The sequence below is a fragment of the Mus musculus genome, chromosome 6 (assembly GCF_000001635.26).
Source record: "Mus musculus strain C57BL/6J chromosome 6, GRCm38.p6 C57BL/6J".
NCBI lineage: Eukaryota > Metazoa > Chordata > Mammalia > Rodentia > Muridae > Mus > Mus musculus.
In genome coordinates this window covers 147,688,253-147,702,935 of record NC_000072.6, presented here as the reverse complement: position 1 = coordinate 147,702,935, position 14,683 = coordinate 147,688,253, and the positions used below count along the sequence as shown (strand labels likewise).

Genomic DNA, 14,683 nt, shown 5'->3' with positions numbered 1-14,683 from the left:
TCTGTGGAGTGCATCCTATCAGGTGGTATTCAACCTTGTTGTGGTGGCAAAGGAGGAGGAAGCAGGAGGATCTAGACTGAAGGCCTGCCTGGATAAATACCAAATTCACCAAGACCCTTTCTCTAAAACAACACTGAGGATATAACTCTGTGGAAGCACACTTGTCTAACATGCACACCCCTCTGGGTCTACTGCCCAGTGGCACACACATACCTATAGTCAATCTATTAAAAGCCACATTTCATTTGTAGTTTCTTAATATAAAAGATACTTGTACATGTATGGGAAAAACGGTTGGAGTTTAAGGTCCATACGAAAATGTGCATCCTTGCCAAAGGATGTGTATAAAAATGCTGTTTAAAGGAAAGAGATGGGTCTGTTCCCTGACACAGTAATCCTAGGATCTAGTTTTCTGAAAACTAAAGTATTTCATTAAAAGTCTATATGTTCTGTACTAGAAGGCATGATACAATCTTCACAGAACCGCATATTAAATTCTTATTTTTATCTCTTTCTGTCCTTACTATTTGTAATTGAAGTCTTAAACATTTCCTTTAAATAGAGGTTCATGAAATTGAGTGTATTGAAAAATCCAAAGGGGGAAGAGAACATGCCCTCTCTGTGTTTGCTTACAGGGTACCAAAGTTTTAATTTGCCAGAGTTTGCCACGTTTCAAACAGATACCAAGCTCAGGTCAAGGCCTGGACTGAGGATGTGAATAAGCAGAAAAACACCCCATTCTTGATGACAAGATCCTTGGAAACTGATAAAGGAGATACACTGATAGTCAGACTTCGTCAAGATGACGCACACCAGAGGCAAACAACAGAGGGAAGCAGGCTGGTGTGGAGCTCACACTGTCCCCAGCATTCAGGAGGTAAGGCAGAAAGATTGCCATCACATTGAGGCCGGTCTGTTCTATATACCAAGTTATACATCAGCCTGGACTGCACATCAAGACTCGCTCTGAAAAAAACAAAACAAAACAAACAAACAAATTACAAAAGCCAAAAGGAATGGTTTGCAGTGACTCTGATTTCAAGGTTTTGCAATTCCTTAGCCCTGTTGTTGAGCCTGTGGCAGGACATCATAGGATAGTGAGAGCTGACCTGCTCACCAGGAACTGACAGACAGAAATATGAGGGAGATGGCCCTCAGTCTCTTTCAGTTCATACCTTTAATGACCCAAAGTCTCCCATGAGGCCTCATCTCCTAAAGTTTATAGTTCAGAATTAACCCATGGTCACAGTCATAAAAGGGGGCTTACTTTCACAATGGAGAAGATTGTAGACCATGTCCCCCTAACTATATGACATTCTATAACAGACAAAACTAAAGACAGCAAAAGATCAGTGAGATTCAGGGATGTTGCGGGAGAAAAAAGTGAAGTGTAGGGTATTTAGGGTGATGGAACAAACAACCTTGTATGTTGTCTGTTAAAAACTAGGAAAAGAGTGACTCCTCAAAACAAGTCTACACTGGTATTCTAGTCTAATAGCCACTAGGGAGAAGTCTCATGGATCTACCATGATAGGGGTTCTGGACATGTGCCCATACCCAGCTCAATTAGGCTTTTTGCTAAACTAGGATAAATAATATGAATAGAAAGGTAGAAAAAAAAAACAAGAGAAGGATCACTCCATCTCCTTACCAAATGGACAAATGATGACACTTCTTGTAAAGATTAGGAGCACAGATATCCATGACTTCTGGGTTAAAGACGGCAGTGTGCTTCCACTAAGTTTCCTGAGGTTTCATTCACTCACATGGCAATGCCAGCAGGAACTTGGCAATGTGAGTGGGACTTCTCAGGAGGCTGGTACTAGAGACATAGTTTTGACATCACCACTATTGGAAATAGTATTAAAATTAGGAAAATGAATTTACCATTAAAAAGCAAAATAATAAAGATATTTCCATTCCATCTTAGAGAAAAGGGATTCATCTATGTACTATAAAAATATAGTTACTCTGGAAAGCATCATGGGGGTGGGGGGACACATAGAACAAAGAACAATGACACATGTTTATGGAAATGGTTAAGGAGATGGTTCAGCAGTTGAACACTAGCTATCAACACAACAGACTCAGGCGTGGGCCCCAGCAACCACATGGTGGCTCACAACTCCAGTTCTAGAGGATCTGAAACTCTCTTTTGGCCTCCTTGGGTATTACACACATGCAGTGCACATACAGACAAAATACCCACGGGCATAAAAATAAAACTTAAAGATGTCATAAAGATGACATATTAGTTTGTATCCTGACTTAAAATTATTAACAATAATAATGATAAGTCAAGGAAGGAAAATATAGATGCCTTGCAGAGTAAATACTTGAAGGTGACAGAAGGGCGGGAACTTTGGTTTTCCTGAGAAAACTACAGAGTTTACTATTTCTGCTACCAATATGGAGTTCTAGTGAGGTTAATATTCTCTGCAATTCTCTGCAACAGAATTTGGCAACAGAGAAAGGCTGTGGGCAAGAAAATAGAGAAAGGATTCAGATGGAGGCTTTCAATTAAGCAGCCCAAGTCTTCATAGCACATAAATATTTAAGACTATAAAAAGAAAAGTGTTACAAACCTCTAGGCAATCAATACAACCCTACTTCCACAATAACACAATTGTCTTTTTGGAAACAATGCTGAGAGCCACTCGGAGCACCCTGCTATCAGGAATGATGTCAGAAGTGAATCTCTCATTATGGATAGATGTTCCATCTAGATAAGAATCCAGAGGCCCACAAATAGCATCCCAAAGGGGTTTTTTTCCCCCAGATACAATTTTATTATAACAAACAAAAGTTTCATTCAATTCAATATTGTGAAATATTTTCACATTTAAGTTTGAAATAAAAGAAAAGACTAAAATCACAAAGTCTAAAATTGTCATAACCTAGAGACAATATAAACAAATCAAGAAGAAACTTATCTTCTATATTAGCCTCATATTTTTATTAGCCATTACTAATGTGTAAGATGATGATATCATTGCTGAACTAACCCCAATTCCAATGACTAAACCCTCACTGGCTTTAAAAGCATTTTGGCAGATTCTTTTTGATTTTATATAAGTAATGAGAGAGATAATTTCTATGACTTCACCAGGATCATTTTACTCTTGGATTCACATTTGCTAGGCTAATCATCATAATGCCCTACAGACAAACACACAAGCTAACCTAACCTAGATATTCCCTAGCAGATGTGCCTGCTGGCTAACCTAGTTAGCTGTTTCCCCACAGGTTTGCTGGTAGGCTAACCTAACCCTGATGATCCCTCACAGGTGTGCCTAGAGGCGACACTAACCCAATGACAGGTGTGCCTGAAGGCTTCTCCTGGCGGATTCTAGGTTGACAGCTAACACTAACCATCACACCCACTGAATTGCAAGACCTAGAGTCTTCCATGGGTGACGGCAGAGCTTTTGTTCTCAGAATGACTCAGTGAACCAGAAGAGAGCCCATCTAACTAACCCACACTGTCCTGAGATTCGAGCAAGAAAACTTTGGGAATATTTGTTACAGAAGCTGGCATAACTCACCATAACCAATACAAAATTTAACATAAAATCTTGAACTTTTTAAAAAGAAAATTCAAATGTTACTAAAAGACACTGGGAAGCTATATTGTATTTCAGATGTAATGTTATAGATGATTATAAAATCAGCCTGTAGAGTCATGCTATCTAAATTAAAATCCTAAAATAGATCATAAAGCATCATAGAAGTGCAATGCTTAAACCGGAAAGTTATGTGAAAGAGTGAAATAGCTTAGAAAACTCGGAGGGTCCAAGAAAGAGGAACACCTGCTCTAAAACTGTTCATTGGCTTGCACAAATCCTAGCCTGTGGCAGATTTTCAGAGGAGGAAAGGAGCCCAGCATCTCCTAGCTTTGCCTTCTCCTTGGAGGCTTCAGTTCCAAATACATTCATAAGATACTTTGTATTCCACAGTGCTGCTGAAGAGCCTGCCTGGCTCAAGGTCACAGGCTTACTCTACCCCATGCCATCAGATGATCTTGAGGAATTCCCAGCAGTCACGGGGAACTCATCATCCATATTCCTCCTCACTGTGTAGTACTCAGAACAACTGATACAGCTCTTCATATTAGGAGCCTGGAGAAGATCCAAGTTAAAATTTCAAGCTGAAATGATGACCCTGCCTTTGTGTTGTCAGAAAACAGCAGCTAAGGCATCTCCATTCCCAGGCTACTAAGCACTGGCTATAAAAGTCCAAGACCTGAATTCAACTCAGAACCCATATAAAGTCAGGAGGAAATAACTGACTTCACAAAGTTGTCCTCTGACTGCCCCTGGCACACTGTGCTAATAATTTTTTTCAAAGAGATATTTTCTTCTCAGACATTGTGGAGAATGATATTAAAAAAAAAACAGGAAATAAGTAGCAGTTTGCTGTTACAGAAACATTTGAACCATTGTATGTTGCAAGTTATGGTAATATTCTCTATATTTGAGAAGAACTTCCTATTCAGGTTAAGCAATTGTATACAAGGACTATAAAATTGTGGTTAGTGTGTAACTTTTAAAGAGCAACAAATTCTGGGCTGGGGAAGTGGCTCAGTTGATAAAATTATTGATTGCCATGCAAGCATCTAAATTTTAGTTCAATCCTTGGTGTGCATATTAAGAAGCCAGGCAGTGGACTAGAGAGTGCTCGGACAGTAAAAATGCTTACTGCTCTTGCAGAGGATCCAGGGTCAGTCTCTAGCACACACATGGCACTTCCCGAAGGTCTATAACTCCTGTCCTGGTATCTCACATCCTTTCTGGCACCTGCATATTCATTCTCTCTCTCTCTCTCTCTCTCTCTCTCTCTCTCTCTCTCTCTCTCTCTCTCTTCCTCCCTCCCTCTCTCCCTCTCTCTCGTCATTTCTAATGAACTCAGGTGACTATGGGACAGCCTCTGAGGCTCAGTGACCACCCAGTTTAGCTTCTTGGTGAGTCTCTAGACCACTGACTGTTTTGGGGGGTTATTTTTGTTGTTGCTGTTTGTTTTGTTTTGTTTTTTAAATGGATGTTCCTGAGGAGCAACAGCCAAAGTTGGCCTCTGCCTTCCACATTATGTTCACATGAGTGCATCTACACACTCATATACAGTAACACACAGGATTACACATTACAAGAGGAAGAATCTTTACATGCTATCTCTTAACAAAGTTGGCTGCAGCAGAAGGTCTCCAACAGCAGAGTGCCCTGCTGTAGTTTTATCAAAACATATCTGATCCAGAGAAAGGAAACATTAACCACAGCTCAACTTGGCCATCCAGGCACACTTGAGGGGCTAGGATGTACTCATGAAGTTCACAGTCTAGAGATGCTAGCTTAAAAAGAGATGCAGACAAGATCCCAGAGAGTCCCCTTCTCTACCACCTGACCACCACATCACTAAAATGTGATTTACAGCTGCTGTTGCCATCCAGCCCTTAGTACTAGTTATTAAAACATGCACACATGGGCGTGCACACACACAAACCTACAAGCCACATTAAAAGGCAAAATAAAGGTTTAAAGAAAGAAAGCAACAGAAGAACAAGACATGACTATGTCAACCATGATGGAACGTGACCTGGGGCTTTAAAGACTGATTTTCAAAGGGCTCTGATGGGCAAAGTCACTGGGAAACACAAGAACTAAGATGAAAAGTCTAAGACTGAACTAAGGTGAGATGTTAGCACCTAAGAGCAGCATAGAAGAGATGAAGAATGGATGTAGTAGCAGTCCGCAAAGAGCTGGGGCGAGAATCTCTGACTTTGGTGTACTTCAGTGGACATTTGAAACATAGCACAAAGAGAAGACACTGTGGGGAGCAATCAGAATGCCTAAGAGGGTGTCACATCGATATAAATGGAGAGAGAGAGAGAGAGAGAGAGAGAGAACCAGCGAGAAAGTGGGGGAAAAGAAAGCATGAGAGGGAGCAAGTGAGAGAGAGCAAGAAAAAGAGAGAGAGTGCATGAGAGAGAGTGAGAGAGATAGAGTGAGAGAGAGCAAGAGAAAATGAGAGAGAAAGAGAGAAGGAGAGAGGAATACAAGAAACACTTCAATCAATAATGCTTGGTGGGGGGATGCTCACACATGTATTAGACAGTCGATCACAGATGTGGGAACCTCAGAAGAGAGAAAGCAACTCGGATGTCACAGAACTACTGCACTTAGGAATGTTATAACTAAGGGGGAAAATTCGTGAAGGAAGGAATAGTAAAAGGCCAAACCCCAGCTTTTCCCCAGGAAGATAGTGGGATGAAACATTGATTTTGAGAGAATGTATGAAGGAACAGGACCTTAAATAAACACCAAAAAAGCCAAAGGGCTATGCAGAAGACACAGCTTCTCAGAGTCACCTAAGCAGCAGCATGCTGCCCTCAGAAACACCATGTGTGTCAATTATTTTGGCTTTTCTCTGCCACATCCCATAAAGAACTAATGTAACAGGGAACAATGCAATCAAATCACAAAACAATATATACTTATACACACATTACATACATACATACACACATACATACACATGTACATATACAGATATGTACCCTAGTATAAGTAAATTACAGTTTTGTGTTGGCTTTATTCATAGCTACTCTGGATGCATGCAAAGTGTCCCTTCCTGGATCAGACTAAGAGCAAAACCACTCTTAACCAGGAGTGGAAGCCATGGTTCTGGCATGAGCTTCCTGCTTTGGCCCTAGGCAGCTCTCTTAGTCCTTTACTGAGTCACCTTTCCTCTAAACCCTTGTCTACCCTGTTCATTCAAACAATTAATATCATGAATAACCCATTGTCCCAGCATTGCACTTCTCAGCTATACCCTGCTGCTCGTGGACTCCCCAGGATGGCCTTTGGACAGCAATGTGCACTTTACAAGAGATCCCACTATAAACACACACACACACACACACACACACACACACACACACACACAGAGAGAGAGAGAGAGAGAGAGAGAGAGAGAGAGAGAGAGAGAGAGAGAGAGAGAGAGAGAAAGGAGAGTATCCTCTATGGACAATATTAAAACTTGCTGAGGAGCGGGTATAGGGAGAAAGGAATCAACAGAGAGGTTGTCTTCCTAGTCTTTCACTTGACCAGAAAGCTAACAACGGGATGGTCTGCAAAGGTTTTGGAAAAGCCACTTTCTCCAGCATGGTGAACCACCAAAGTCCTTGAACCTTGTGTTTGGTTTGGTCTGGCCTGGCTTTGTTTCTCGTGTAATTTAGCACATGGAAAAGTCCAGAGCTTCAGACACAGAATGCAGCCCTCTGCATCCACATGAAGTTAAAAACAAACTACACTTTCCGGCTTGCACTACGCCAACCAGGCCATTTAAAAAACGGAGTGAAAATTTCCCCCACCTTAAAGAAAGGCTGTAAAAGTGTCCTTGTCTACCAACTGCAGGAAGGGGCTCCACTGCTGCTGTCCGTTTCCTAAAGGAGTGAAGCCCCTGCCCCCACAGCCCTGGCTCTCCACTAGAAGGCTGCTTGGTAAATTACAAAGAAGAATGTGGTCTTTTCTGACATTTTGGCTTAGGAGCCCCAAGCACAAACTCACATCATTGCTACCGATGAATGATTTTATTCATTTTTAAGTATTAGTTCTCTTTTATTCAAATACACTTTTAAAGACACCAGGAGGAAATGGAATATGTGTGCTCCAGAAGAGAGATTTACATGATTGACCACATCTACATTAGAAAGATTAAAAATTACCCCGGCTAAAATTCCATCTAAAACTGGACTCGTTTCTCTGATTCCACCCTAGAACATCAAGGTGTGTTCTTGTTTATGGCTCTGTGGGTCTGGTTTGTTTAGGGAGAGGTTCCACTGCATACTGCCACCCACTCTGTCTCAGAACCGAAGACATTCTGAAACGCCTCTTCTTACCTGGAAGTGGATCCACACACTTGGGTACCAGCATGCCTCTCTTCCAAATGTAGTTCAGGAGCTGCTAAAAGAAACCACACAGTGTTAAGACTAAACATTCCTGAGTCTGCCTCAGTGATGGTGGGTTCAACAGCCCAGCCGTTGAGAGAGCAGTTACCGAAATTTTCCAAATAAATAAAGCAAACTAGTTACTTCAGGATGGAGTTCACATCTATATGATTTATAGTCCTGGGAGCTGGCCCATTGAGGCAGAAGGAGCCCAGTGAACCAGCAGTAAACTAGAGGCCACCCAGGCACTGAGAGCTCACTCCAAGGATGGAGCACATGTCGAGCACTTTCTGAGTCCTTCCTGGGAACTGCTTTGTTGGGGAGCCACTGACTCTTGGAACATCCTACAGATCTCGCTGGTTTGTACTTAATCACTCAGTCTCTAAATGGGTTAATATTAACAGGAAAAAATAGGGATCCTATTTAGAGGTTCCTGGCAGCAATCAAATAGAGAAAAAAAATTATCCCTCCAAAATCAATGTTTGCTTTGCTGAGGGCCTCCTTAGGTGGACATTGGAAACAATTCTGTCTACCAGTTAAGTCACCCTGAAGTCTCCGATGCCAGCCTGTGGCACTCAGCCATCCAGAATCAACAGGTCACTGCTGTAAGTGCTGCCAGGATACAGTGGTAACAAAGAATGGAAAACTTCTATATGACGGGGCGCCCCTGAGACATACAGATGATAATAAGTGTAAATGCACCCCACAGAATGCTGTCTCCATAACGACCAGCTCCAGTCTCCACTCAGGTACCAATTCCAAAGATCATCACAGCAAGAATTATTCTCCCTGGAGAGTTCCTTTGTGCCTTTCTCAGGGACTGCTAATCAAAACACACGCTCCCACATACACAGACACATGCACACACCACATACTATATGTATTATGGAAGGATACTTTATGCTTATAGAGAAATTTAAACACACTTAACTTGCTGTCCCTGCAGCCATACCTCCCCACCTGGATACATATTCTACATGTATAGACTTGGACAATAAAACATATAAAGGCATAGATTGCTTTTGATTAAATTAGATCATACATTTTTTTTCTGGCAAAATGACCACATCCACGCAGATGGATTAGGCATAAATGCATAATACTACTGATTGTTCAGTCCCAGACTTTCATTCAGATTATCGAGTGCCTGTTAAATTAAGTAGTAAGGAAATTTATGCATGCATTGCAAGGCAGCCAAGTGAACTATATTAGTCTAATAGCACGACACAATTTTTTAAATGGTCAATGACATTAGCGATTTATCTTCTTGTTATGGAATGTGAGCCAGAATTTGCAAGCTCCTGGGCAAAGTTTTGTAACTGCTAGTCTGGACTAGGTGCTCTAAGTTTTTTGGTCTGTTACCCAAAGAATTAAAAATAAGGGCTCACACTGAAGTGCAAAAGAATCCAGTTATTCACTTGAACACAGAGTGTTCAGAGTAAAGAACACTGGTCAGGAATAATAGTGCTCACAGGATTATGTACTTTCAAGAATACAGACTAGAACCTAGAGTCCCTTTTTATTCTGTCCAGGGAAAGGTGGGCTTTAGTGATGGGGCATGGTCTGAGTGATCTCTTTCCATAATGCTTCAGAGTGAAAACTACACACAGCCAATTATTTGTAGGCATGAGGTAGTAATAGGATATTTCCCATAAAAGGTTGACTAGAGGACACAGTTTTGCCTTACTGTGCGTGCAACCTAAGCTAGTGTTTGGATAGGCCCTTATATTCATTATACCTGGAATACACTTGAGTAAATATGGTCTAAATTTTGTTGTTATCAGGGCAGAGAAACTTACATCATACTTCAGAGATTTCTAGGGATGGTATATGGAAAGGATCCCATGATGAGAGAATGGTGAATCTCCTAGGACGAAGCTCAAAGAAATGGCAAAGTGTTCCTTGGGGTCAGAGTGCAGATGCTAACAGTGTGCTCAGAAAATGTCCACCATAGCCTTCCTACTCCCTGATAGTTACAGCCTGAAGGCTGATTCCCCAATGAAAATGTTCCTGCTGAGATTAGCTAAACCCGCCTCCTTATTCCAGCTGTATACTAGAAACCTTTGCCTCCTTGTTTAGCTGTTTCCCTTTTCAGTTCAGTTGTATACAACAACCTCATCTCTCAAATCTATATCAAAATCTATATAATAAATGCTGAGGTTACTGGATGTTGCAGTTTCTTCCTCAGAGATCCAACCGACCCAATCATGACTTTTGTCCATATGTCCTGTGTCGTTCTTTTCCTCATTCTCTCACTTTCCCCAGAGAGGTCCAAGTCTGTAGATCCATCTGGCAGAGGTTCTAAAGGTCCCATTATAAATATGGAGCCCAAACAAGAGAGACACCTTTGTTGCAGTGTGCTCCTGGGATTTGAAACATGGAGGAGTGGTTGTGACTGCAGCAAAATTTGGCTCACCCTTACTGATGCAGCGAGAATAAAATAATCCATTTTCCTCTGGGGTATCCCCACGGTCATCATTGACATGCCAAGATTGGGCTTAACTATGTAAACACAGAGAGACAGACAGACAGAGAGAGACAGACAGACAGACACACAGACACACAGGCAGACACACAGATTCATACATAGGCATACACACAGATTTATACATATACACACACAGATTTATACATATACACATGCGCACGCACGCACGCACACACACACATACACACACACACACACACACACACACACACATTTGTGTTTTCCTTCTATTTATCCTCAGAATTATCTGAAACTTGGGCAAAGGATGTGAACCTGTACGTGATTCTGTTTAGTGATTAAGGATGTAAATGACTGTCAGTCAGGAATTTGGCTCACTGAGAGAGCAGTGAAGAGCAAAGACTGAAGGTAGGCAGATCCAGATGTGATTCCCACTTCAGGACATGTCAGCCATGACTCCAGGGTAGTATCTGGACTGTTTCCTTATTTAGAGACTAGGAATACTATCATGTATGCTGTGGGGCTGCTGAAAGGACTGAGTGAACTAGTGAACACTACTAACTAGTTGTATCTGGTCTAGTCCCCATTCAGAGATGCAACAACATCATGTAAAAATTATTCAATATGAAAAGCTACAACACACACAGCTTTTCTCCCTAAGCAATACATCATTGACTATTTACATCATTGTCCTAGTGTGCTTTCTGTTGCTGTGATAACCAAAATTAACCTGGAGGAAACAAAAAGGGTTATTTTACATGAGAAATTACAATCCATCATTGACAGAAGAGGCAGGAAGTCCAAGCAGGCACTGAAGCAGAGGCTACAGAGAAGCTCTGCTCACACTGGCTTGCTCAGTCTGCTTTCTTACACTACCCAGCACCACCTGCCCATGGGCGGCACCACCCACAAATGGGTTGGGCCTTCCAACATCAATTATAGATTAAAAAATGCTCCATAGATTTGCCTCCATGCCAATCTGATGGAAGTGGTGCCTCCATGCCAAGCTGATAGAGGTTCTCCTTTTTTTCCCAGATGGCTCCAGCTTATGTCAGGTTAACAAACTATGAACCAGTACAGTTGTGCTCCAAATTATAAGTCATCGAGTAAGGGTACCGATGTCAAATGAGAGAAAATACACTGATACAGCAAGCTCTGTTCCATTTCACACAGGGAACCTGAACAGCTGCAGAATTTTGGGGTTAACCAGGGACAGTAGCATAAAACATGAGTTAAGTAATCAATCAACGGCAGAGAGCCCTGTTAAGAGACTCTCTGGGGAATCTGGTGATGGACAGGAAATCAGAGTAACACACAAACACAGCTACTGCCCGTCTTGATTACCTGATGTCACACTGTACCATGAGCAAGAATTGAGTGCTGTAATTTAAGGACAAAGATAAAGTGAAAAAAATTTTAAATATTTTATTTATTCCTTGACAATTTCACATATGCTTATGTTTATTGTATGCATACCAACTCACTCCCCAATTCCTCCCAAGTACCCCTACTTTCATATACCCAACCTAGTCCACTTGGTGCTGCCTGTTGCAGTACTGACGGATCTTATGAAAATGAAATTATTTAATATAAAAGAAAAAGATAATGAAAAATGTGATCACCCTCATGATATACAAACGGGCTGAGAAACAGGGATGGAAAGCTGGTCTCTTTCCCTATTGAAGATAGACATTTAAATTTAGGACTAAAGCAGAAATCAGTGTGTGCACATGACAAACCTGGAATTCTAACAAGGGAGTCGCTGTGAAATCTTCCTTTGGGGAATCTGGGCTCTGCGCTGAAATCTACCAAGTTGTAAGATGGTAAGACCTTTCGGTGAGGGACACATGGAATGACCTTGGAAGGAAGTGTACAGAAAAACAGATTAGACTGGGAATAACTTTAGGCGTTCAGAGGGGAATGGAAGGTGTCACTTAAGGGAGGATAATTCTGGGAGTGTCTGCCTGGATGCTGTGGTGTGGTGTGAATGCCCGTGGGCAGACAGAAAGAGAGCTGGAGGCATCCTCGAAATGTGGTCGAGACACAGACCAGGCATGCTGAAGGACTCCTGAAGAGGTGCTGGATCATGGAGAGATTGTAGCCCAAGTGAGTCTCGGCTGCTTAGAAAACTCTAGTGCCTCCTCCGCCCTGTGCCTGTGTGTGAAACAGAAACTTCTAGTCCATCGTTTGGTTATTTTCGCTGGGCCACTCTCCAGGGCACTCCAGAAAGCAGAGAGATGTCAGAATCAAAACTCAGCTTGAGGCGTCCGTGAAGCCAGGTGGGAGTTTTCTCGCTCTGGGAAGCCTAAGGATTTGTCTCAAACGTTGAGCTTGGAGTGCCCAGCTCTGTGAATAAATTGACAGGTTTTTTTTTTTTAACCTAAAATAACTGTTCCAACTGTATATTTGCTCTGTTTTATAAACATCAGAAGGGCCCCACTGACATCCAAGTGAAAACTCCTCACCTGGGGCCAAAATGGCTTCACAGCAAAACAACTTTGCTACCAAGGAAAACTGTCCCACCCTGAGCCTAGGGGAACTGGGCAGCGGTGGCGAGAGCTTGTACCTACCTCTGCAAAGCAGCAGAGAAGTTAGTGCCAAGGGGCAATCAGGCATCTAAACTGCAAAGACGCCAGTTCGGGCAACTCTTTTTGCCTACTGGGGTAGAGAAGACATCTTCCCCAGTCGCCCTGAGCACAGCCCACCCCCACGCCCTATTTGTCTGCACTCCTTTTTAACAGGCCCTGGGCAAACATCTCCCCCTGTGTGGCCCACAGGCAGTCCATCCCTGTTGGCCTCCTGGTCCCAGGTCTGGGCTGCAAAAAACACGGCAAACAACATAACGTTTTGGGCTTTGGAGCTCTATGCTGCCCACACTGGCCAGGGCCAGTTCTTTCAGAGAGCCCTTTATGGCTTGGCAATTACTTCAATGAGAAAGAGAGGCAAGTGCTTCTGAAAAAAAAAAAATGCTGGAAGGCCTTAGTGTGTGGGACAGATTGGAGGCACAGGTCATTAGAGATACTAGCCAGTGGGGCCGAGAGCCCCTCCCTCCTGTGAGATCGATGGTGTGACACTTTCAGTGCCATGTTATATTTTACAGTATTATGCCATTTTCTTCTGATTCATCAAACACCCTTTGGTTCATGGATTTCTGTGGCCTGTAATTCCTCATGGGCCCAAAAAGGACACAAAGCTAACATTTACCCATTACATCCACTTGGAGAGTAAGAAGAAAAAACACCCCCTTTAGGAAAGACATAAATTCTGAAAGGAAAAAAAATATTTCAAGGGAAGTGTCATGTATTAGTTCACTTGGTTATAATGGCAATATTATCAAATTAGTTTGTGTCACCTCCAACTTTAATATTTTCATTCCGTTCTTTTTCCCCTTAAGTGTGCTAAACAAAGATAATTAATCATTATAGAGGGGGTAACTTCTGATGGAGAAAGTTCATAACCAGCGGGTGACAACGTAGGTGGGAGACTTCACGCAGCCGTTTTTTAATATTTTCTTCTCCATGGGTGAGCCAGATAAATGGAGCCAAGGAAATATCACTGAACCAGTTGAGGGAACACTGGGAAACGTGGGAGGGAAAGCCAGCATCCGCTGCTATCATGAATGAGCAGAACTAAGACTGTGTCTCTGTCTACACCTCACTGAACCTTTAATGGGCCTCCAAGTGTTCTATAAACAAAGAGTGTGTGTCCAGAGTCCCCAGATGGATTAGATAATCACCATAGTATTGTGCCCTTCCCAGGAAGGGGAAGCGGAATCAAAGTGGATTATTAAGACAGAAAATTGTCTTCATGGTTGCCAAGTGTATTTCTAGAGTATCACAGATAAAGGGAAGTAATGTTAAGAGAGAGAAAGTGGTGAGAGTAGGTACTTTGTAGCCAGAACATTTGGTGCGGGTGCCTGGTCCAGCCTCCTGCATACCTGTGTGAATGATGGGAAAGGGTTTAGCATCTCCGCACTCCAGTTTCCTCACCTACAAAACAGGGGTAGTAACTCCACCTTCCTCAGAGTCTATTTTAAGGATGGATTGAGTTAATTAGAATTCACCTCTCATGGTAAGCCTTGTGTAAGTGGTGAGCATTTTTGCCAAGGGTATTGCAGGTGTCATATCATATGTTAAAGGAAGCAATGAAGTCAGGCAGATGGTGGAATTAACCTGGCAGTTCCATGTCTTTCTATCCTAGGCTGCTTAAAAAGTAAGTCATTCTTTCAGTTGATCTTGTCTCCAGAGTGAGCTTCCCCTACCTTTCTGGAGTGCAGTCTTGGGGAACAGCAAACC

General features: G+C 42.3%; 1 long non-coding RNA gene across 1 annotated transcript; it reads right to left on the bottom strand.

Annotated features, from left to right (window-relative positions):
• Nucleotides 1–561: 561 nt before the first annotated feature.
• On the bottom strand, nt 562–12,695 carry 1700049E15Rik (RIKEN cDNA 1700049E15 gene). The gene is made up of 4 exons (NR_033636.1): nt 12,438–12,695; nt 7,895–7,955; nt 1,652–1,848; nt 562–966 (listed from the first exon to the last, which is right to left on the bottom strand). It is a non-coding gene; the product is annotated as an RIKEN cDNA 1700049E15 gene (long non-coding RNA).
• Nucleotides 12,696–14,683: the final 1,988 nt, after the last annotated feature.